The sequence below is a fragment of the Meleagris gallopavo genome, chromosome 10 (genome assembly GCF_000146605.3).
Source record: "Meleagris gallopavo isolate NT-WF06-2002-E0010 breed Aviagen turkey brand Nicholas breeding stock chromosome 10, Turkey_5.1, whole genome shotgun sequence".
NCBI lineage: Eukaryota > Metazoa > Chordata > Aves > Galliformes > Phasianidae > Meleagris > Meleagris gallopavo.
Genome location: NC_015020.2, coordinates 15,337,732 through 15,337,938, shown reverse-complemented (window position 1 = coordinate 15,337,938; position 207 = coordinate 15,337,732). Strand labels below are relative to the sequence as shown.

At 36.7% G+C, this 207-nt stretch overlaps 1 protein-coding gene across 1 annotated transcript in view; it reads right to left on the bottom strand.

Moving 5' to 3' along the window:
• ODF2L (outer dense fiber of sperm tails 2 like) overlaps positions 1-207 on the bottom strand; it is a 63,461-nt gene that overhangs the window by 1,178 nt on the left and 62,076 nt on the right. The gene's annotated exons all lie outside the window — the stretch shown is intronic.

Genomic DNA, 207 nt, shown 5'->3' with positions numbered 1-207 from the left:
TGGCTTTCAGAGAGTATTATCCATTTAGCAGTACCACAGGTTAAAAAGGTAAGCGTCTACATATCAAAGCCTAGATATTTAACATCTTGTCTCTTTGAAAAAGCAAAACACCCCTTTTCTGCTAACTACCACAACATCAGTATACAACTGAAAGCTTTGCATGTATTCCTGTATGGTAAAATGTTTTTATCAAGTCAGGGCAGGGAA